The following is a 23578-nucleotide window of genomic DNA, read 5'->3' on the forward strand; positions in this document are numbered from 1 at the left end:
CTGATTAACGAGATTTAATGGAAATAGCAACTTTAAACTTTGCCTACGTCTCTGTCAGTCGCAAGGAAACTGTATTTGAAGGTGAAGGTGATTTTGTAGACATGTGTGAAAGACATGTTCTGAAATGCAAGTGTTGTTGTTTGGAGAGCACATCGGTTACGTGTCAGATGTGTAGCCAAGCAGTAATTTGTCGCCATAGCTGCAAATATTAGCCGGTAATATGAAGTGTTGTCAGCTAAAGTCTGATGATGCAGACGACCGTAAGGACGAAGTACCCAAGAGTACCGCTAGGCCGCGCCTCTATAGCTCAGTGGTAGAGCACTGGTCTAATAAACCAGGGGTCGTAAGTTCCATCCTCACAGGAGAAAGATGAATTTTCAAAATCAGTTGCGCGTCGTGGCCGTATAGCAAACAGTACCTGTGATGACGAACAATTAGCGACAGGCGTTTTTTTAAGAATTACTCTCAGATGCGATTAAGGCGAATGGCGCAGATAAAGCATTTGCCAAAGCGGTACAGCATAAGGTGGGACGAGGCAGTCTGAATTATATTTTATAGATGTATTTCTCACATATCTCAGAGCCTCTCGCGATATTCGTCGTCGTCGTCGTCGTCGTCGCCGCCGCCGCTTCTGCAGAAGTAGCAAATGGCAATCGTAGCAAATGCGGCGAGGGACGCCCTGCCTTCGATTCCGAATGCACAAAGTGTGTGGTCTTGTTTCTCAGTCTATATTTGGTCGGTCTCGTCAGAGGTTGAATGTAACGAATGGGTGGGAAAGAGCAAGGGGCAGCGGCTGTGTAGAACGAAAACACAAATCCTCAGGGGTGTGAGCGTTTCGAGATGAGTCGTATACATGTAAATGCTGGTCGTCAGTGACCGTGTGGCCTAATGGATAAGGCGTCGGACTTCGGATCTGAAGATTACAGGTTCGAATGCTGTCACGCTTGTGTTTTTCCAGTTCTGAAAAAGAAACATAACGTTTTAATGTAGCAATTGAGCAGTACGAAACCGTCTGAATGTTGCTGTTGACCATTCTTTGCTTGGAGATGCTCTTGAGCTTGAAACACACACAACAAGACCGGTGTTAACTAGCGAAATGGTCGGCAGAGTGCCGACACAGCGAGTTTTGACTATCACTTGCACATCTAAAACAACGTCGGGAAGTAACTCGTTCGGCTTTTGAGTCACATAAAGTATGTGTGTTAATTTTGACGCCACTAGCTCTGCATGTTGTCATGCAATTTCTTTACCTCTCAGAAATGATTATGACATAAAAGTGAAGTACGTGACGAGTGTGACGTTAGGAAAACATTAGGCATCATGGAGAGATTCTGTATGGGACCACCCAACCCAAACGAGTACTGTGTGACGTGCTACCCGGCAGGTATTCACCGAGGTAGCTGGCTAGCTCAGTCGGTAGAGTGTCAGACTCTTAATCCCAGGGTCGTGGGTTTGAGCCAGACGCTGGGCGGAACGGAATTTTGTTCCGCTGCAAGTGTAAATTACCGTTTTTCTGATTAACGAGATTTAATGGAAATAGCAACTTTAAACTTTGCCTACGTCTCTGTCAGTCGCAAGGAAACTGTATTTGAAGGTGAAGGTGATTTTGTAGACATGTGTGAAAGACATGTTCTGAAATGCAAGTGTTGTTGTTTGGAGAGCACATCGGTTACGTGTCAGATGTGTAGCCAAGCAGTAATTTGTCGCCATAGCTGCAAATATTAGCCGGTAATATGAAGTGTTGTCAGCTAAAGTCTGATGATGCAGACGACCGTAAGGACGAAGTACCCAAGAGTACCGCTAGGCCGCGCCTCTATAGCTCAGTGGTAGAGCACTGGTCTAATAAACCAGGGGTCGTAAGTTCCATCCTCACAGGAGAAAGATGAATTTTCAAAATCAGTTGCGCGTCGTGGCCGTATAGCAAACAGTACCTGTGATGACGAACAATTAGCGACAGGCGTTTTTTTAAGAATTACTCTCAGATGCGATTAAGGCGAATGGCGCAGATAAAGCATTTGCCAAAGCGGTACAGCATAAGGTGGGACGAGGCAGTCTGAATTATATTTTATAGATGTATTTCTCACATATCTCAGAGCCTCTCGCGATATTCGTCGTCGTCGTCGTCGTCGTCGCCGCCGCCGCTTCTGCAGAAGTAGCAAATGGCAATCGTAGCAAATGCGGCGAGGGACGCCCTGCCTTCGATTCCGAATGCACAAAGTGTGTGGTCTTGTTTCTCAGTCTATATTTGGTCGGTCTCGTCAGAGGTTGAATGTAACGAATGGGTGGGAAAGAGCAAGGGGCAGCGGCTGTGTAGAACGAAAACACAAATCCTCAGGGGTGTGAGCGTTTCGAGATGAGTCGTATACATGTAAATGCTGGTCGTCAGTGACCGTGTGGCCTAATGGATAAGGCGTCGGACTTCGGATCTGAAGATTACAGGTTCGAATGCTGTCACGCTTGTGTTTTTCCAGTTCTGAAAAAGAAACATAACGTTTTAATGTAGCAATTGAGCAGTACGAAACAGTCTGAATGTTGCTGTTGACCATTCTTTGCTTGGAGATGCTCTTGAGCTTGAAACACACACAACAAGACCGGTGTTAACTAGCGAAATGGTCGGCAGAGTGCCGACACAGCGAGTTTTGACTATCACTTGCACATCTAAAACAACGTCGGGAAGTAACTCGTTTGGCTTTTGAGTCACATAAAGTATGTGTGTTAATTTTGACGCCACTAGCTCTGCATGTTGTCATGCAATTTCTTTACCTCTCAGAAATGATTATGACATAAAAGTGAAGTACGTGACGAGTTTGACGTTAGGAAAACATTAGGCATCATGGAGAGATTCTGTATGGTACCACCCAACCCAAACGAGTACTGCGTAACGTGCTATCCGGCAGGTATTCGCCGAGGTAGCCGGCTAGCTCAGTCGGTAGAGTGTCAGACTCTTAATCCCGGGGTAGTGGGTTCGAGCCAGACGCTGGGCGGAACGGAATTTTGTTCCGCTGCAGGTGTAAATTACCGTTTTTCTGATTAACGAGATTTAATGGAAATAGCAACTTTAAACTTTGCCTACGTCTCTGTCAGTCGCAAAGAAACTGTATTTGAAGGTGAAGGTGATTTTGTAGATATGTGTGAAAGACATGTTCTGAAATGCAAGTGTTGTTGTTTGGAGAGCACATCGGTTACGTGTCAGATGTGTAGCCAAGCAGTAATTTGTCGCCATAGCTGCAAATATTAGCTGGTAATATGAAGTGTTGTCAGCTAAAGTCTGATGATGCAGACGACCGTAAGGACGAAGTACCCAAGAGTACCGCTAGGCCGCGCCTCTTTAGCTCAGTGGTAGAGCACTGGTGTAATAAACCAGGGGTCGTATGTACCATCCTCACAGGAAAAAGATGAATTTTGGAAATCAGTTGCGCGTCGTGGCCGTATAGCAAACAGTATCTGTGATGACGAACAATTAGCGACAGGCATTTTTTTAAGAATTACTCTCAGATGCGATTAAGGCGAATGGCGCAGATAAAGCATTTGCCAAAGCGGTACAGCATAAGGTGGGACGAGGCAGTCTGAATTACATTTTATAGATGTATTTCCCACATATCTCAGAGCCTCTCGCGATATTCGTCGTCGTCGTCGTCGTCGTCGTCGTCGCCGCCGCCGCCGCTTCTGCAGAAGTAGCAAATGGCAATCGTAGCAAATGCGGCGAGGGACGCCCTGCCTTCGATTCCGAATGCACAAAGTGTGTGGTCTTGTTTCTCAGTCTATATTTGGTCGGTCTCGTCAGAGGTTGAATGTAACGAATGGGTGGGAAAGAGAAAGGGGCAGCGGCTGTGTAGAACGAAAACACAAATCCTCAGGGGTGTGAGCGTTTCGAGATGAGTCGTATACATGTAAATGCTGGTCGTCAGTGACCGTGTGGCCTAATGGATAAGGCGTCGGACTTTGGATCTGAAGATTACAGGTTCGAATGCTGTCACGCTTGTGTTTTTCCGGTTCTGAAAAAGAAACATAACGTTTTAATGTAGCAATTGAGCAGTACGAAACCGTCTGAATGTTGCTGTTGACCATTCTTTGCTTGGAGATGCTCTTGAGCTTGAAACACACACAACAAGACCGGTGTTAACTAGCGAAATGGTCGGCAGAGTGCCGACACAGCGAGTTTTGACTATCACTTGCACATCTAAAACAACGTCGGGAAGTAACTCGTTCGGCTTTTGAGTCACATAAAGTATGTGTGTTAATTTTGACGCCACTAGCTCTGCATGTTGTCATGCAATTTCTTTACCTCTCAGAAATGATTATGACATAAAAGTGAAGTACGTGACGAGTGTGACGTTAGGAAAACATTAGGCATCATGGAGAGATTCTGTATGGGACCACCCAACCCAAACGAGTACTGTGTGACGTGCTACCCGGCAGGTATTCACCGAGGTAGCTGGCTAGCTCAGTCGGTAGAGTGTCAGACTCTTAATCCCAGGGTCGTGGGTTTGAGCCAGACGCTGGGCGGAACGGAATTTTGTTCCGCTGCAAGTGTAAATTACCGTTTTTCTGATTAACGAGATTTAATGGAAATAGCAACTTTAAACTTTGCCTACGTCTCTGTCAGTCGCAAGGAAACTGTATTTGAAGGTGAAGGTGATTTTGTAGACATGTGTGAAAGACATGTTCTGAAATGCAAGTGTTGTTGTTTGGAGAGCACATCGGTTACGTGTCAGATGTGTAGCCAAGCAGTAATTTGTCGCCATAGCTGCAAATATTAGCCGGTAATATGAAGTGTTGTCAGCTAAAGTCTGATGATGCAGACGACCGTAAGGACGAAGTACCCAAGAGTACCGCTAGGCCGCGCCTCTATAGCTCAGTGGTAGAGCACTGGTCTAATAAACCAGGGGTCGTAAGTTCCATCCTCACAGGAGAAAGATGAATTTTCAAAATCAGTTGCGCGTCGTGGCCGTATAGCAAACAGTACCTGTGATGACGAACAATTAGCGACAGGCGTTTTTTTAAGAATTACTCTCAGATGCGATTAAGGCGAATGGCGCAGATAAAGCATTTGCCAAAGCGGTACAGCATAAGGTGGGACGAGGCAGTCTGAATTATATTTTATAGATGTATTTCTCACATATCTCAGAGCCTCTCGCGATATTCGTCGTCGTCGTCGTCGTCGTCGTCGTCGTCGTCGTCGCCGCCGCCGCTTCTGCAGAAGTAGCAAATGGCAATCGTAGCAAATGCGGCGAGGGACGCCCTGCCTTCGATTCCGAATGCACAAAGTGTGTGGTCTTGTTTCTCAGTCTATATTTGGTCGGTCTCGTCAGAGGTTGAATGTAACGAATGGGTGGGAAAGAGCAAGGGGCAGCGGCTGTGTAGAACGAAAACACAAATCCTCAGGGGTGTGAGCGTTTCGAGATGAGTCGTATACATGTAAATGCTGGTCGTCAGTGACCGTGTGGCCTAATGGATAAGGCGTCGGACTTCGGATCTGAAGATTACAGGTTCGAATGCTGTCACGCTTGTGTTTTTCCAGTTCTGAAAAAGAAACATAACGTTTTAATGTAGCAATTGAGCAGTACGAAACCGTCTGAATGTTGCTGTTGACCATTCTTTGCTTGGAGATGCTCTTGAGCTTGAAACACACACAACAAGACCGGTGTTAACTAGCGAAATGGTCGGCAGAGTGCCGACACAGCGAGTTTTGACTATCACTTGCACATCTGAAACAACGTCGGGAAGTAACTCGTTCGGCTTTTGAGTCACATAAAGTATGTGTGTTAATTTTGACGCCACTAGCTCTGCATGTTGTCATGCAATTTCTTTACCTCTCAGAAATGATTATGACATAAAAGTGAAGTACGTGACGAGTGTGACGTTAGGAAAACATTAGGCATCATGGAGAGATTCTGTATGGGACCACCCAACCCAAACGAGTACTGTGTGACGTGCTACCCGGCAGGTATTCACCGAGGTAGCTGGCTAGCTCAGTCGGTAGAGTGTCAGACTCTTAATCCCAGGGTCGTGGGTTTGAGCCAGACGCTGGGCGGAACGGAATTTTGTTCCGCTGCAAGTGTAAATTACCGTTTTTCTGATTAACGAGATTTAATGGAAATAGCAACTTTAAACTTTGCCTACGTCTCTGTCAGTCGCAAGGAAACTGTATTTGAAGGTGAAGGTGATTTTGTAGACATGTGTGAAAGACATGTTCTGAAATGCAAGTGTTGTTGTTTGGAGAGCACATCGGTTACGTGTCAGATGTGTAGCCAAGCAGTAATTTGTCGCCATAGCTGCAAATATTAGCCGGTAATATGAAGTGTTGTCAGCTAAAGTCTGATGATGCAGACGACCGTAAGGACGAAGTACCCAAGAGTACCGCTAGGCCGCGCCTCTATAGCTCAGTGGTAGAGCACTGGTCTAATAAACCAGGGGTCGTAAGTTCCATCCTCACAGGAGAAAGATGAATTTTCAAAATCAGTTGCGCGTCGTGGCCGTATAGCAAACAGTACCTGTGATGACGAACAATTAGCGACAGGCGTTTTTTTAAGAATTACTCTCAGATGCGATTAAGGCGAATGGCGCAGATAAAGCATTTGCCAAAGCGGTACAGCATAAGGTGGGACGAGGCAGTCTGAATTATATTTTATAGATGTATTTCTCACATATCTCAGAGCCTCTCGCTATATTCGTCGTCGTCGTCGTCGTCGTCGCCGCCGCCGCTTCTGCAGAAGTAGCAAATGGCAATCGTAGCAAATGCGGCGAGGGACGCCCTGCCTTCGATTCCGAATGCACAAAGTGTGTGGTCTTGTTTCTCAGTCTATATTTGGTCGGTCTCGTCAGAGGTTGAATGTAACGAATGGGTGGGAAAGAGCAAGGGGCAGCGGCTGTGTAGAACGAAAACACAAATCCTCAGGGGTGTGAGCGTTTCGAGATGAGTCGTATACATGTAAATGCTGGTCGTCAGTGACCGTGTGGCCTAATGGATAAGGCGTCGGACTTCGGATCTGAAGATTACAGGTTCGAATGCTGTCACGCTTGTGTTTTTCCAGTTCTGAAAAAGAAACATAACGTTTTAATGTAGCAATTGAGCAGTACGAAACCGTCTGAATGTTGCTGTTGACCATTCTTTGCTTGGAGATGCTCTTGAGCTTGAAACACACACAACAAGACCGGTGTTAACTAGCGAAATGGTCGGCAGAGTGCCGACACAGCGAGTTTTGACTATCACTTGCACATCTAAAACAACGTCGGGAAGTAACTCGTTCGGCTTTTGAGTCACATAAAGTATGTGTGTTAATTTTGACGCCACTAGCTCTGCATGTTGTCATGCAATTTCTTTACCTCTCAGAAATGATTATGACATAAAAGTGAAGTACGTGACGAGTTTGACGTTAGGAAAACATTAGGCATCATGGAGAGATTCTGTATGGTACCACCCAACCCAAACGAGTACTGCGTAACGTGCTATCCGGCAGGTATTCGCCGAGGTAGCCGGCTAGCTCTGTCGGTAGAGTGTCAGACTCTTAATCCCGGGGTAGTGGGTTCGAGCCAGACGCTGGGCGGAACGGAATTTTGTTCCGCTGCAGGTGTAAATTACCGTTTTTCTGATTAACGAGATTTAATGGAAATAGCAACTTTAAACTTTGCCTACGTCTCTGTCAGTCGCAAGGAAACTGTATTTGAAGGTGAAGGTGATTTTGTAGACATGTGTGAAAGACATGTTCTGAAATGCAAGTGTTGTTGTTTGGAGAGCACATCGGTTACGTGTCAGATGTGTAGCCAAGCAGTAATTTGTCGCCATAGCTGCAAATATTAGCCGGTAATATGAAGTGTTGTCAGCTAAAGTCTGATGATGCAGACGACCGTAAGGACGAAGTACCCAAGAGTACCGCTAGGCCGCGCCTCCTTAGCTCAGTGGTAGAGCACTGGTCTAATAAACCAGGGGTCGTAAGTTCTATCCTCACAGGAGAAAGATGAATTTTCAAAATCAGTTGCGCGTCGTGGCCGTATAGCAAACAGTACCTGTGATGACGAACAATTAGCGACAGGCGTTTTTTTAAGAATTACTCTCAGATGCGATTAAGGCGAATGGCGCAGATAAAGCATTTGCCAAAGCGGTACAGCATAAGGTGGGACGAGGCAGTCTGAATTATATTTTATAGATGTATTTCTCACATATCTCAGAGCCTCTCGCGATATTCGTCGTCGTCGTCGTCGTCGTCGTCGTCGTCGTCGCCGCCGCCGCTTCTGCAGAAGTAGCAAATGGCAATCGTAGCAAATGCGGCGAGGGACGCCCTGCCTTCGATTCCGAATGCACAAAGTGTGTGGTCTTGTTTCTCAGTCTATATTTGGTCGGTCTCGTCAGAGGTTGAATGTAACGAATGGGTGGGAAAGAGCAAGGGGCAGCGGCTGTGTAGAACGAAAACACAAATCCTCAGGGGTGTGAGCGTTTCGAGATGAGTCGTATACATGTAAATGCTGGTCGTCAGTGACCGTGTGGCCTAATGGATAAGGCGTCGGACTTCGGATCTGAAGATTACAGGTTCGAATGCTGTCACGCTTGTGTTTTTCCAGTTCTGAAAAAGAAACATAACGTTTTAATGTAGCAATTGAGCAGTACGAAACCGTCTGAATGTTGCTGTTGACCATTCTTTGCTTGGAGATGCTCTTGAGCTTGAAACACACACAACAAGACCGGTGTTAACTAGCGAAATGGTCGGCAGAGTGCCGACACAGCGAGTTTTGACTATCACTTGCACATCTAAAACAACGTCGGGAAGTAACTCGTTCGGCTTTTGAGTCACATAAAGTATGTGTGTTAATTTTGACGCCACTAGCTCTGCATGTTGTCATGCAATTTCTTTACCTCTCAGAAATGATTATGACATAAAAGTGAAGTACGTGACGAGTGTGACGTTAGGAAAACATTAGGCATCATGGAGAGATTCTGTATGGGACCACCCAACCCAAACGAGTACTGTGTGACGTGCTACCCGGCAGGTATTCACCGAGGTAGCTGGCTAGCTCAGTCGGTAGAGTGTCAGACTCTTAATCCCAGGGTCGTGGGTTTGAGCCAGACGCTGGGCGGAACGGAATTTTGTTCCGCTGCAGGTGTAAATTACCGTTTTTCTGATTAACGAGATTTAATGGAAATAGCAACTTTAAACTTTGCCTACGTCTCTGTCAGTCGCAAGGAAACTGTATTTGAAGGTGAAGGTGATTTTGTAGACATGTGTGAAAGACATGTTCTGAAATGCAAGTGTTGTTGTTTGGAGAGCACATCGGTTACGTGTCAGATGTGTAGCCAAGCAGTAATTTGTCGCCATAGCTGCAAATATTAGCCGGTAATATGAAGTGTTGTCAGCTAAAGTCTGATGATGCAGACGACCGTAAGGACGAAGTACCCAAGAGTACCGCTAGGCCGCGCCTCTATAGCTCAGTGGTAGAGCACTGGTCTAATAAACCAGGGGTCGTAAGTTCCATCCTCACAGGAGAAAGATGAATTTTCAAAATCAGTTGCGCGTCGTGGCCGTATAGCAAACAGTACCTGTGATGACGAACAATTAGCGACAGGCGTTTTTTTAAGAATTACTCTCAGATGCGATTAAGGCGAATGGCGCAGATAAAGCATTTGCCAAAGCGGTACAGCATAAGGTGGGACGAGGCAGTCTGAATTATATTTTATAGATGTATTTCTCACATATCTCAGAGCCTCTCGCTATATTCGTCGTCGTCGTCGTCGTCGTCGCCGCCGCCGCTTCTGCAGAAGTAGCAAATGGCAATCGTAGCAAATGCGGCGAGGGACGCCCTGCCTTCGATTCCGAATGCACAAAGTGTGTGGTCTTGTTTCTCAGTCTATATTCGGTCGGTCTCGTCAGAGGTTGAATGTAACGAATGGGTGGGAAAGAGCAAGGGGCAGCGGCTGTGTAGAACGAAAACACAAATCCTCATGGGTGTGAGCGTTTCGAGATGAGTCGTCTACATGTAAATGTTGGTCGTCAGTGACCGTGTGGCCTAATGGATAAGGCGTCGGACTTCGGATCTGAAGATTACAGGTTCGAATGCTGTCACGCTTGTGGTTTTCCAGTTCGTAAAAAGAAACATAACGTTTTAATGTAGCAATTGAGCAGTACGAAACCGTCTGAATGTTGCTGTTGACCATTCTTTGCTTGGAGATGCTCTTGAGCTTGAAACACACACAACAAGACCGGTGTTAACTAGCGAAATGGTCGGCAGAGTGCCGACACAGCGAGTTTTGACTATCACTTGCACATCTAAAACAACGTCGGAAAGTAACTCGTTCGGCTTTTGAGTCACATAAAGTATGTGTGTTAATTTTGACGCCACTAGCTCTGCATGTTGTCATGCAATTTCTTTACCTCTCAGAAATGATTATGACATAAAAGTGAAGTACGTGACGAGTGTGACGTTAGGAAAACATTAGGCATCATGGAGAGATTCTGTATGGGACCACCCAACCCAAACGAGTACTGTGTGACGTGCTACCCGGCAGGTATTGACCGAGGTAGCCGGCTAGCACAGTCGGTAGAGTGTCAGACTCTTAATTCCAGGGTCGTGGGTTCGAGCCAGACGCTGGGCGGAACGGAATTTTGTTCCGCTGCAGGTGTAAATTACCGTTTTTCTGATTAACGAGATTTAATCAAAATAGCACCTTTAAACTTTGCCTACATCTCTGTCAGTCGCAAGGAAACTGTATTTGAAGGTGAAGGTGATTTTCTAGACATGTGTGAAAGACATGTTCTGAAATGCAAGTCTTGTTGTTTGGAGAGCACATCGGTTACGTGTCAGATGTGTAGCCAAGCAGTAATTTGTCGAAATAGCTGCAAATATTAGCCGGTAATATGAAGTGTTGTCAGCTAAAGTCTGATGATGCAGACGACCGTAAGGACGAAGTACCCAAGAGTACCGCTCGGCCGCGCGTCTTTAGCTCAGTGGTAGAGCACTGGTCTAATAAACCAGGGGTCGTAAGTTCCATCCTCACAGGAGAAAGATGAATTTTGGAAATCAGTTGCGCGTCGTGGCCGTATAGCAAACAGTACCTGTGATGACGAACAATTAGCGACAGGCGTTTTTTTAAGAATTACTCTCAGATGCGATTAAGGCGAATGGCGCAGATAAAGCATTTGCCAAAGCGGTACAGCATAAGGTGGGACGAGGCAGTCAGAATTATATTTTATAGATGTATTTCTCACATATCTCAGGGCCTCTCGCGATATTCGTCGTCGTCGTCGTCGTCGTCGTCGTCGTCGCCGCCGCCGCTTCTGCAGAAGTAGCAAATGGCAATCGTAGCAAATGCGGCGAGGGACGCCCTGCCTTCGATTCCGAATGCACAAAGTGTGTGGTCTTGTTTCTCAGTCTATATTTGGTCGGTCTCGTCAGAGGTTGAATGTAACGAATGGGTGGGAAAGAGCAAGGGGCAGCGGCTGTGTAGAACGAAAACACAAATCCTCAGGGGTGTGAGCGTTTCGAGATGAGTCGTTTACATGTAAATGTTGGTCGTCAGTGACCGTGTGGCCTAATGGATAAGGCGTCGGACTTCGGATCTGAAGATTACAGGTTCGAATGCTGTCACGCTTGTGTTTTTCCAGTTCTGAAATAGAAACATAACGTTTTAATGTAGCAATTGAGCAGTACGAAACCGTCTGAATGTTGCTGTTGACCATTCTTTGCTTGGAGATGCTCTTGAGCTTGAAACACACACAACAAGACCGGTGTTAACTAGCGAAATGGTCGGCAGAGTGCCGACACAGCGAGTTTTGACTATCACTTGCACATCTAAAACAACGTCAGAAAGTAACTCGTTCGGCTATTGAGTCACATAAAGTATGTGTGTTAATTTTGACGCCACTAGCTCTGCATGTTGTCATGCAATTTCTTTACCTCTCAGAAATGATTATGACATAAAAGTGAAGTACGTGACGAGTGTGACGTTAGGAAAACATTAGGCATCATGGAGAAATTCTGTATGGTACCACCCAACCCAAATGAGTACTGCGTAACGTGCTACCCGGCAGGTATTCACCGAGGTAGCCGGCTAGCTCAGTCGGTAGAGTGTCAGACTCTTAATCCCGGGGTAGTGGGTTCGAGCCAGACGCTGGGCGGAACGGAATTTTGTTCCGCTGCAGGTGTAAATTACCGTTTTTCTGATTAACGAGATTTAATGGAAATAGCAACTTTAAACTTTGCCTACGTCTCTGTCAGTCGCAAGGAAACTGTATTTGAAGGTGAAGGTGATTTTGTAGACATGTGTGAAAGACATGTTCTGAAATGCAAGTGTTGTTGTTTGGAGAGCACATCGGTTACGTGTCAGATGTGTAGCCAAGCAGTAATTTGTCGCCATAGCTGCAAATATTAGCCGGTAATATGAAGTGTTGTCAGCTAAAGTCTGATGATGCAGACGACCGTAAGGACGAAGTACCCAAGAGTACCGCTAGGCCGCGCCTCTTTAGCTCAGAGGTAGAGCACTGGTCTAATAAACCAGGGTTCGTAAGTACCATCCTCACAGGAGAAAGATGAATTTTGGAAATCAGTTGCGCGTCGTGGCCGTATAGCAAACAGTATCTGTGGTGACGAACAATTAGCGACAGGCGTTTTTTTAAGAATTACTCTCAGATGCGATTAAGGCGAATGGCGCAGATAAAGCATTTGCCAAAGCGGTACAGCATAAGGTGGGACGAGGCAGTCTGAATTACATTTTATAGATGTATTTCCCACATATCTCAGAGCCTCTCGCGATATTCGTCGTCGTCGTCGTCGTCGTCGTCGTCGTCGCCGCCGCCGCTTCTGCAGAAGTAGCAAATGGCAATCGTAGCAAATGCGGCGAGGGACGCCCTGCCTTCGATTCCGAATGCACAAAGTGTGTGGTCTTGTTTCTCAGTCTATATTTGGTCGGTCTCGTCAGAGGTTGAATGTAACGAATGGGTGGGAAAGAGCAAGGGGCAGCGGCTGTGTAGAACGAAAACACAAATCCTCATGGGTGTGAGCGTTTCGAGATGAGTCGTCTACATGTAAATGTTGGTCGTCAGTGACCGTGTGGCCTAATGGATAAGGCGTCGGACTTCGGATCTGAAGATTACAGGTTCGAATGCTGTCACGCTTGTGGTTTTCCAGTTCTGAAAAAGAAACATAACGTTTTAATGTAGCAATTGAGCAGTACGAAACCGTCTGAATGTTGCTGTTGACCATTCTTTGCTTGGAGATGCTCTTGAGCTTGAAACACACACAACAAGACCGGTGTTAACTAGCGAAATGGTCGGCAGAGTGCCGACACAGCGAGTTTTGACTATCACTTGCACATCTAAAACAACGTCGGAAAGTAACTCGTTCGGCTTTTGAGTCACATAAAGTATGTGTGTTAATTTTGACGCCACTAGCTCTGCATGTTGTCATGCAATTTCTTTACCTCTCAGAAATGATTATGACATAAAAGTGAAGTACGTGACGAGTGTGACGTTAGGAAAACATTAGGCATCATGGAGAGATTCTGTATGGGACCACCCAACCCAAACGAGTACTGTGTAACGTGCTACCCGGCAGGTATTGACCGAAGTAGCCGGCTAGCTCAGTCGGTAGAGTGTCAGACTCTTAATCCCGGGGTAGTGGGTTCGAGCCAGACGCTGGGCGGAACGGAATTTTGTTCCGCTGCAGGTGTAAATTACCGTTTTTCTGATTAACGAGATTTAATGGAAATAGCAACTTTAAACTTTGCCTACGTCTCTGTCAGTCGCAAGGAAACTGTATTTGAAGGTGAAGGTGATTTTTAGACATGTGTGAAAGACATGTTCTGAAATGCAAATGTTGTTGTTTGGAGAGCACATCGGTTACGTGTCAGATGTGTAGCCAAGCAGTAATTTGTCGCCATAGCTGCAAATATTAGCCGGTAATATGAAGTGTTGTCAGCTAAAGTCTGATGATGCAGACGACTGTAAGGACGAAGTACCCAAGAGTACCGCTAGGCCGCGCCTCTTTAGCTCAGTGGTAGAGCACTGGTCTGATAAACCACGGGTTGTAAGTTCCATCCTCACAGGAAAAAGATGAATTTTGGAAATCAGTTGCGCGTCGTGGCCGTATAGCAAACAGTACCTGTGATGACGAACAATTAGCGACAGGCGTTTTTTTAAGAATTACTCTCAGATGCGATTAAGGCGAATAGCGCAGATAAAGCATTTTCCAAAGCGGTACAGCATAAGGTGGGACGAGGCAGTCTGAATTACATTTTATAGATGTATTTCCCACATATCTCAGAGCCACTCGCGATATTCGTCGTCGTCGTCGTCGTCGTCGTCGTCGTCGTCGCCGCCGCCGCTTCTGCAGAAGTAGCAAATGGCAATTGTAGCAAATGCGGCGAGGGGCGCCCTGCCTTCGATTCCGAATGCACAAAGTGTGTGGTCTTGTTTCTCAGTCTATATTTGGTCGGTCTCGTCAACGGTTGAATGTAACGAATGGGTGGGAAAGAGCAAGGGGCAGCGGCTGTGTAGAACGAAAACACAAATCCTCAGGGGTGTGAGCGTTTCGAGATGAGTCGTATGCATGTAAATGTTGGTCGTCAGTGACCGTGTGGCCTAATGGAAAAGGCGCTTCGGTCTTCGGGTCTGAAGATTACAGGTTCGAATGCTGTCACGCTTGTGTTTTTCCAGTTCTGAAAAAGAAACATAACGTTTTAATGTAGCAATTGAGCAGTACGAAACCGTCTGAATGTTGCTGTTGACCATTTTTTGCTTGGAGATGCTCTTGAGCTTGAAACACACACAACAAGACCGGTGTTAACTAGCGAAATGGTCGGCAGAGTGCCGACACAGCGAGTTTTGACTATCACTTGCACATCTAAAACAACGTCGGGAAGTAACTCGTTCGGCTTTTGAGTCACATAAAGTATGTGTGTTAATTTTGACGCCACTAGCTCTGCATGTTGTCATGCAATTTCTTTACCTCTCAGAAATGATTATGTCATAAAAGTGAAGTACGTGACGAGTGTGACGTTAGGAAAACATTAGGCATCATGGAGAGATTCTGTATGGGACCACCCAACCCAAACGAGTACTGTGTGACGTGCTACCCGGCAGGTATTCGCCGAGGTAGCCGGCTAGCTCAGTCGGTAGAGTGTTAGACTCTTAATCCCAGGGTCGTGTGTTCGAGCCAGACGCTGGGCGGAACGGAATTTTGTTCCGCTGCAAGTGTAAATTACCGTTTTTCTGATTAACGAGATTTAATGGAAATAGCAACTTTAAACTTTGCCTACGTCTCTGTCAGTCGCAAGGAAACTGTATTTGAAGGTGAAGGTGATTTTGTAGACATGTGTGAAAGACATGTTCTGAAATGCAAGTGTTGTTGTTTGGAGAGCACATCGGTTACGTGTCAGATGTGTAGCCAAGCAGTAATTTGTCGCCATAGCTGCAAATATTAGCCGGTAATATGAAGTGTTGTCAGCTAAAGTCTGATGATGCAGACGACCGTAAGGACGAAGTATCCAAGAGTACCGCTAGGCCGCGCCTCTATAGCTCAGTGGTAGAGCACTGGTCTAATAAACCAGGGGTCGTAAGTTCCATCCTCACAGAAGAAAGATGAATTTTCAAAATCAGTTGCGTGTCGTGGCCGTATAGCAAACAGTATCTGTGATGACGAACAATTAGCGACAGGCGTTTTTTTAAGAATTACTCTCAGATGCGATTAAGGCGAATGGCGCAGATAAAGCATTTGCCAAAGCGGTACAGCATAAGGTGGGACGAGGCAGTCTGAATTACATTTTATAGATGTATTTCCCACATATCTCAGAGCCTCTCGCGATATTCGTCGTCGTCGTCGTCGTCGTCGTCGTCGCCGCCGCCGCTTCTGCAGAAGTAGCAAATGGCAATCGTAGCAAATGCGGCGAGGGGCGCCCTGCCTTCGATTCCGAATGCACAAAGTGTGTGGTCTTGTTTCTCAGTCTATATTTGGTCGGTCTCATCAGCGGTTGAATGTAACGAATGGGTGGGAAAGAGCAAGGGGCAGCGGCTGTGTAGAACGAAAACACAAATCCTCAGGGGTGTGAGCGTTTCGAGATGAGTCGTATGCATGTAAATGTTGGTCGTCAGTGACCGTGTGGCCTAATGGAAAAGGCGTCGGACTTCGGATCTGAAGATTACAGGTTCGAATGCTGTCACGCTTGTGTTTTTCCAGTTCTGAAAAAGAAACATAACGTTTTAATGTAGCAATTGAGCAGTACGAAACCGTCTGAATGTTGCTGTTGACCATTTGTTGCTTGGAAATGCTCTTGAGCTTGAAACACACTCCACAAGACCGGTGTTAACTAGCGAAATGGTCGGCAGAGTGCCGACACAGCGAGTTTTGACTATCACTTGCACATCTAAAACAACGTCGGAAAGTAACTCGTTCGGCTTTTGAGTCACATAAAGTATGTGTGTTAATTTTGACGCCACTAGCTCTGCATGTTGTCATGCAATTTCTTTACCTCTCAGAAATGATTATGACATAAAAGTGAAGTACGTGACGAGTGTGACGTTAGGAAAACATTAGGCATCATGGAGAGATTAAGTATGGGACCACCCAACCCAAACGAGTACTGTGTGACGTGCTACCCGGCAGATATTCGCCGAGGTAGCCGGCTAGCTCAGTCGGTAGAGTGTCAGACTCTTAATCCCAGGGTCGTGGGTTCGAGCCAGACGCTGGGCGGAACGGAATTTTGTTCCGCTGCAAGTGTAAATTACCGTTTTTATGATTAACGAGATTTAATGGAAATAGCAACTTTAAACTTTGCCTACGTCTCTGTCAGTCGCAAGGAAACTGTATTTGAAGGTGAAGGTGATTTTGTAGACATGTGTGAAAGACATGTTCTGAAATGCAAGTGTTGTTGTTTGGAGAGCACATCGGTTACGTGTCAGATGTGTAGCCAAGCAGTAATTTGTCGCCATAGCTGCAAATATTAGCCGGTAATATGAAGTGTTGTCAGCTAAAGTCTGATGATGCAGACGACCGTAAGGACGAAGTACCCAAGAGTACCGCTAGGCCGCGCCTCTATAGCTCAGTGGTAGAGCACTGGTCTAATAAACCAGGGGTCGTAAGTTCCATCCTCACAGGAGAAAGGTGAATTTTGGAAATCAGTTGCGCGTCGTGGCCGTATAGCAAACAGTATCTGTGATGACGAACAATTAGCGACAGGCGTTTTTTTAAGAATTACTCTCAGATGCGATTAAGGCGAATGGCGCAGATAAAGCATTTGCCAAAGCGGTACAGCATAAGGTGGGACGAGGCAGTCTGAATTACATTTTATAGATGTATTTCCCACATATCTCAGAGCCACTCGCGATATTCGTCGTCGTCGTCGTCGTCGTCGTCGTCGTCGTCGTCGCCGCCGCCGCTTCTGCAGAAGTAGCAAATGGCAATCGTAGCAAATGCGGCGAGGGGCGCCCTGCCTTCGATTCCGAATGCACAAAGTGTGTGGTCTTGTTTCTCAGTCTATATTTGGTCGGTCTCGTCAGCGGTTGAATGTAACGAATGGGTGGGAAAGAGCAAGGGGCAGCGGCTGTGTAGAACGAAAACACAAATCCTCAGGGGTGTGAGCGTTTCGAGATGAGTCGTATGCATGTAAATGTTGGTCGTCAGTGACCGTGTGGCCTAATGGAAAAGGCGTCGGACTTCGGATCTGAAGATTACAGGTTCGAATGCTGTCACGCTTGTGTTTTTCCAGTTCTGAAAAAGAAACATAACGTTTTAATGTAGCAATTGAGCAGTACGAAACCGTCTGAATGTTGCTGTTGACCATTTGTTGCTTGGAAATGCTCTTGAGCTTGAAACACACTCCACAAGACCGGTGTTAACTAGCGAAATGGTCGGCAGAGTGCCGACACAGCGAGTTTTGACTATCACTTGCACATCTAAAACAACGTCGGGAAGTAACTCGTTCGGCTTTTGAGTCACATAAAGTATGTGTGTTAATTTTGACGCCACTAGCTCTGCATGTTGTCATGCAATTTCTTTACCTCTCAGAAATGATTATGACATAAAAGTGAAGTACGTGACGAGTGTGACGTTAGGAAAACATTAGGCATCATGGAGAGATTCTGTATGGGACCACCCAACCCAAACGAGTACTGTGTGACGTGCTACCCGGGAGGTATTCAACGAGGTAGCCGGCTAGCTCAGTCGGTAGAGTGTCAGACTCTTAATCCGAGGGTCGTGGGTTCGAGCCAGACGCTGGGCGGAACGGAATTTTGTTCCGCTGCAAGTGTAAATTACCGATTTTCTGATTAACGAGATTTAATGGAAATAGCAACTTTAAACTTTGCCTACGTCTCTGTCAGTCGCAAGGAAACTGTATTTGAAGGTGAAGGTGATTTTGTAGACATGTGTGAAAGACATGTTCTGAAATGCAAGTGTTGTTGTTTGGAGAGCACATCGGTTACGTGTCAGATGTGTAGCCAAGCAGTAATTTGTCGCCATAGCTGCAAATATTAGCCGGTAATATGAAGTGTTGTCAGCTAAAGTCTGATGATGCAGACGACCGTAAACACGAAGAACCAAGAGTACCGCTAGGCCGCGCCTCTATAGCTCAATGGTAGAGCACTGGACTAATAAACCAGGCGTCGTAAGTTCCATCCACACAGGTGAAAGATGAATTTAGGAAATCAGTTGCGCGTCGTGGCCGTATAGCAAACAGTATCTGTGATGACGAACAATTAGCGACAGGCGTTTTTTTAAGAATTACTCTCAGATGCGATTAAGGCGAATGGCGCAGATAAAGCATTTGCCAAAGCGGTACAGCATAAGGTGGGACGAGGCAGTCTGAATTACATTTTATAGATGTATTTCCCACATATCTCAGAGCCTCTCGCGATATTCGTCGTCGTCGTCGTCGTCGTCGTCGTCGTCGTCGCCGCCGCCGCTTCTGCAGAAGTAGCAAATGGCAATCGTAGCAAATGCGGCGAGGGACGCCCTGCCTTCGATTCCGAATGCACAAAGTGTGTGGTCTTGTTTCTCAGTCTATATTTGGTCGGTCTCGTCAGAGGTTGAATGTAACGAATGGGTGGGAAAGAGCAAGGGGCAGCGGCTGTGTAGAACGAAAACACAAATCCTCAGGGGTGTGAGCGTTTCGAGATGAGTCGTATACATGTAAATGCTGGTCGTCAGTGACCGTGTGGCCTAATGGATAAGGCGTCGGACTTCGGATCTGAAGATTACAGGTTCGAATGCTGTCACGCTTGTGTTTTTCCAGTTCTGAAAAAGAAACATAACGTTTTAATGTAGCAATTGAGCAGTACGAAACCGTCTGAATGTTGCTGTTGACCATTCTTTGCTTGGAGATGCTCTTGAGCTTGAAACACACTCCACAAGACCGGTGTTAACTAGCGAAATGGTCGGCAGAGTGCCGACACAGCGAGTTTTGACTATCACTTGCACATCTAAAACAACGTCGGGAAGTAACTCGTTCGGCTTTTGAGTCACATAAAGTATGTGTGTTAATTTTGACGCCACTAGCTCTGCATGTTGTCATGCAATTTCTTTACCTCTCAGAAATGATTATGACATAAAAGTGAAGTACGTGACGAGTGTGACGTTAGGAAAACATTAGGCATCATGGAGAGATTCTGTATGGGACCACCCAACCCAAACGAGTACTGTGTGACGTGCTACCCGGGAGGTATTCAACGAGGTAGCCGGCTAGCTCAGTCGGTAGAGTGTCAGACTCTTAATCCGAGGGTCGTGGGTTCGAGCCAGACGCTGGGCGGAACGGAATTTTGTTCCGCTGCAAGTGTAAATTACCGATTTTCTGATTAACGAGATTTAATGGAAATAGCAACTTTTAACTTTGCCTACGTCTCTGTCAGTCGCAAGGAAACTGTATTTGAAGGTGAAGGTGATTTTGTAGACATGTGTGAAAGACATGTTCTGAAATGCAAGTGTTGTTGTTTGGAGAGCACATCGGTTACGTGTCAGATGTGTAGCCAAGCAGTAATTTGTCGCCATAGCTGCAAATATTAGCCGGTAATATGAAGTGTTGTCAGCTAAAGTCTGATGATGCAGACGACCGTAAGGACGAAGTTCCCCAGAGTACCGCTAGGCCGCGCCTCTATAGCTCAGTGGTAGAGCACTGGTCTAATAAACCAGGGGTCGTAAGTTCCATCCTCACAGGAGAAAGATGAATTTTGGAAATCAGTTGCGCGTCGTGGCCGTATAGCAAACAGTATCTGTGGTGACGAACAATTAGCGACAGGCGTTTTTTTAAGAATTACTCTCAGATGCGATTAAGGCGAATGGCGCAGATAAAGCATTTGCCAAAGCGGTACAGCATAAGGTGGGACGAGGCAGTCTGAATTACATTTTATAGATGTATTTCCCACATATCTCAGAGCCTCTCGCGATATTCGTCGTCGTCGTCGTCGTCGTCGTCGTCGTCGCCGCCGCCGCTTCTGCAGAAGTAGCAAATGGCAATCGTAGCAAATGCGGCGAGGGGCGCCCTGTCTTCGATTCCGAATGCACAAAGTGTGTGGTCTTGTTTCTCAGTCTATATTTGGTCGGTCTCGTCAGAGGTTGAATGTAACGAATGGGTGGGAAAGAGCAAGGGGCAGCGGCTGTGTAGAACGAAAACACAAATCCTCAGGGGTGTGAGCGTTTCGAGATGAGTCGTATGCATGTAAATGTTGGTCGTCAGTGACCGTGTGGCCTAATGGATAAGGCGTCGGACTTCGGATCTGAAGATTACAGGTTCGAATGCTGTCACGCTTGTGTTTTTCCAGTTCTGAAAAAGAAACATAACGTTTTAATGTAGCAATTGAGCAGTACGAAACCGTCTGAATGTTGCTGTTGACCATTTTTTGCTTGGAGATGCTCTTGAGCTTGAAACACACTCCACAAGACCGGTGTTAACTAGCGAAATGGTCGGCAGAGTGCCGACACAGCGAGTTTTGACTATCACTTGCACATCTAAAACAACGTCGGGAAGTAACTCGTTCGGCTTTTGAGTCACATAAAGTATGTATGTTAATTTTGACGCCACTAGCTCTGCATGTTGTCATGCAATTTCTTTACCTCTCAGAAATGATTATGACATAAAAGTGAAGTACGTGACGAGTGTGACGTTAGGAAAACATTAGGCATCATGGAGAGATTCTGTATGGGACCACCCAACCCAAACGAGTACTGTGTGACGTGCTACCCGGCAGGTATTCGCCGAGGTAGCCGGCTAGCTCAGTCGGTAGAGTGTCAGACTCTTAATCTGAGGGTCGTGGGTTCGAGCCAGACGCTGGGCGGAACGGAATTTTGTTCCGCTGCAAGTGTAAATTACCGATTTTCTGATTAACGAGATTTAATGGAAATAGCAACTTTAAACTTTGCCTACGTCTCTGTCAGTCGCAAGGAAACTGTATTTGAAGGTGAAGGTGATTTTTAGACATGTGTGAAAGACATGTTCTGAAATGCAAGTGTTGTTGTTTGGAGAGCACATCGGTTACGTGTCAGATGTGTAGCCAAGCAGTAATTTGTCGCCATAGCTGCAAATATTACCGGTAATATGAAGTGTTGTCAGCTAAAGTCTGATGATGCAGACGACCGTAAGGACGAAGTACCCAAGAGTACCGCTAGGCCGCGCCTCTATAGCTCAGTGGTAGAGCACTGGTCTAATAAACCAGGGGTCGTAAGTTCCATCCTCACAGGAGAAAGATGAATTTTCAAAATCAGTTGCGCGTCGTGGCCGTATAGCAAACAGTATCTGTGATGACGAACAATTAGCGACAGGCGTTTTTTTAAGAATTACTCTCAGATGCGATTAAGGCGAATGGCGCAGATAAAGCATTTGCCAAAGCGGTACAGCATAAGGTGGGACGAGGCAGTCTGAATTACATTTTATAGATGTATTTCCCACATATCTCAGAGCCTCTCGCGATATTCGTCGTCGTCGTCGTCGTCGTCGCCGCCGCCGCTTCTGCAGAAGTAGCAAATGGCAATCGTAGCAAATGCGGCGAGGGACGCCCTGCCTTCGATTCCGAATGCACAAAGTGTGTGGTCTTGTTTCTCAGTCTATATTTGGTCGGTCTCGTCAGCGGTTGAATGTAACGAATGGGTGGGAAAGAGCAAGGGGCAGCGGCTGTGTAGAACGAAAACACAAATCCTCAGGGGTGTGAGCGTTTCGAGATGAGTCGTATGCATGTAAATGTTGGTCGTCAGTGACCGTGTGGCCTAATGGAAAAGGCGTCGGACTTCGGATCTGAAGATTACAGGTTCGAATGCTGTCACGCTTGTGTTTTTCCAGTTCTGAAAAAGAAACATAACGTTTTAATGTAGCAATTGAGCAGTACGAAACCGTCTGAATGTTGCTGTTGACCATTTTTTGCTTGGAGATGCTCTTGAGCTTGAAACACACACAACAAGACCGGTGTTAACTAGCGAAATGGTCGGCAGAGTGCCGACACAGCGAGTTTTGACTATCACTTGCACATCTAAAACAACGTCGGGAAGTAACTCGTTCGGCTTTTGAGTCACATAAAGTATGTGTGTTAATTTTGACGCCACTAGCTCTGCATGTTGTCATGCAATTTCTTTACCTCTCAGAAATGATTATGACATAAAAGTGAAGTACGTGACGAGTGTGACGTTAGGAAAACATTAGGCATCATGGAGAGATTCTGTATGGGACCACCCAACCCAAACGAGTACTGTGTGACGTGCTACCCGGCAGGTATTCGCCTAGGTAGCCGGCTAGCTCAGTCGGTAGAGTGTCAGACTCTTAATCCGAGGGTCGTGGGTTCGAGCCAGACGCTGGGCGGAACGGAATTTTGTTCCGCTGCAAGTGTAAATTACCGATTTTCTGATTAACGAGATTTAATGGAAATAGCAACTTTAAACTTTGCCTACGTCTCTGTCAGTCGCAAGGAAACTGTATTTGAAGGTGAAGGTGATTTTGTAGACATGTGTGAAAGACATGTTCTGAAATGCAAGTGTTGTTGTTTGGAGAGCACATCGGTTACGTGTCAGATGTGTAGCCAAGCAGTAATTTGTCGCCATAGCTGCAAATATTAGCCGGTAATATGAAGTGTTGTCAGCTAAAGTCTGATGATGCAGACGACCGTAAGGACGAAGTTCCCCAGAGTACCGCTAGGCCGCGCCTCTATAGCTCAGTGGTAGAGCACTGGTCTAATAAACCAGGGGTCGTAAGTTCCATCCTCACAGGAGAAAGATGAATTTTGGAAATCAGTTGCGCGTCGTGGCCGTATAGCAAACAGTATCTGTGGTGACGAACAATTAGCGACAGGCGTTTTTTTAAGAATTACTCTCAGATGCGATTAAGGCGAATGGCGCAGATAAAGCATTTGCCAAAGCGGTACAGCATAAGGTGGGACGAGGCAGTCTGAATTACATTTTATAGATGTATTTCCCACATATCTCAGAGCCTCTCGCGATATTCGTCGTCGTCGTCGTCGTCGTCGCCGCCGCCGCTTCTGCAGAAGTAGCAAATGGCAATCGTAGCAAATGCGGCGAGGGACGCCCTGCCTTCGATTCCGAATGCACAAAGTGTGTGGTCTTGTTTCTCAGTCTATATTTGGTCGGTCTCGTCAGAGGTTGAATGTAACGAATGGGTGGGAAA

The 23578-nt window shown here is 46.2% G+C and overlaps 2 non-coding genes across 2 annotated transcripts; both read left to right on the forward strand.

The window, feature by feature from the left end:
• The first annotated feature begins 7885 nt into the window (after positions 1–7885).
• Positions 7886–7957, forward strand: Trnai-aau (transfer RNA isoleucine (anticodon AAU)). Its single transcript has one exon. It is a non-coding gene; the product is annotated as a tRNA-Ile (tRNA).
• Positions 7958–21175: 13218 nt separating this feature from the next.
• Positions 21176–21248, forward strand: Trnak-cuu (transfer RNA lysine (anticodon CUU)). The gene has a single exon. It is a non-coding gene; the product is annotated as a tRNA-Lys (tRNA).
• Positions 21249–23578: the final 2330 nt, after the last annotated feature.

The sequence above is a fragment of the Schistocerca gregaria genome, chromosome 3, assembly GCF_023897955.1.
Source record: "Schistocerca gregaria isolate iqSchGreg1 chromosome 3, iqSchGreg1.2, whole genome shotgun sequence".
In the NCBI taxonomy this organism is placed as follows: Eukaryota; Metazoa; Arthropoda; class Insecta; order Orthoptera; family Acrididae; genus Schistocerca; species Schistocerca gregaria.